The following is a 1,124-nucleotide window of genomic DNA, read 5'->3' as shown; positions in this document are numbered from 1 at the left end:
GACCAACAAGAATAATAAATGAAAAATATTATAAAAATAAATTAAAAATATTATAAATTAAGTACTCACTTAAAAAAATAGTACCTAATTTTATTTTTTTTAATCATATTTGAGTTCTTGATAATCCAAGATCAAACATCTTATTACAATAACAACAAATAATATAAAAAAATAAAAGTTATATTTATCAGCGTATTTCATGTATTTTGGTTTAGTGAGCTCATCTCTGTATGTTTTTTTCTTAACCAGTAAATTAATAAGAGACAATTGTAATTAAGAGGCACACATCCCAAAAAAACAAAACTTATTAAAATTTAGAAGAAAAAGCATGAGAAATGTGAGTACGTAGTTTGTGTTGCTTATGATAAATAGTAGTACATACAAAGGATAAATTCATTTCTATAGTAAAAAAACGAAAAAACTAATGGAAGGGAAGAATACACCACCACTTTCATCACTATCATCACCGCCACAAATCTTTTCACCGCCATCACCACCATTTTCATTGTCTATACCCACCACTACTATCGATGATCTCAACTTTCTCGACGATGATACGTTTCTTGAAAACCCCCTTCCTGATTTAGTAAAAGAGGGAGACTTTGGTCCTTTATATGAGTGGTTAGGTATCACCGATGAAGATGCTCCACCGGTTGAAAGACCAGTAAAGCGTTCTCTTCCTCCAGACGCAATTGTTCCAGAATCTTTTGAAACAGTTGCACAATCAGAAAGCTCATCCTTTTTTTCAATTCCATCCAATCCTGATGTCGCTGTTAGTAACAACAATAATAGCTCTAGAGTTGCTGGTAAACGTCCAGCAGAATCTGTTGCCGGTGACGGTGGAAATGCAAGTCCGAGAAGCGATGAACCTGATGATGAAAAAGTTAATACTATAACTAGGTAAGACAAAAAAAATTAATAGTAATAGTGCTGAAAATAAATAAATAATATAATTAAATGATCATTATTTTGTTGCTGGTAAACGATCTGTTGCCGGTGACGGTGGAAATGCAAGTCCGAGAAGCGATGAACCTGATGATGAAAAAGTTAATACTATAACTAGGTAAGACAAAAAAAATTAATAGTAATAGTGCTGAAAATAAATAAATAATATAAATAATATA

General features: G+C 31.3%; 1 protein-coding gene across 1 annotated transcript in view; it reads left to right on the top strand.

Moving 5' to 3' along the window:
* The window catches only part of LOC110270537 (probable WRKY transcription factor 4), a 5,018-nt gene continuing 4,875 nt past the window's right edge, over positions 982–1,124 (top strand). The window contains exon 1 of the mRNA XM_021120144.1: positions 982–1,063. The gene's annotated coding sequence lies outside the window, so the exon portion shown is untranslated. The remainder of the gene's footprint in view (positions 1,064–1,124) is intronic.

Source organism: Arachis ipaensis, chromosome B04 (assembly GCF_000816755.2).
Source record: "Arachis ipaensis cultivar K30076 chromosome B04, Araip1.1, whole genome shotgun sequence".
NCBI classification, from domain to species: domain Eukaryota; kingdom Viridiplantae; phylum Streptophyta; class Magnoliopsida; order Fabales; family Fabaceae; genus Arachis; species Arachis ipaensis.
Note: the sequence above shows the minus strand (reverse complement) of the source record. Positions and strands in the feature narration are given on the sequence as shown.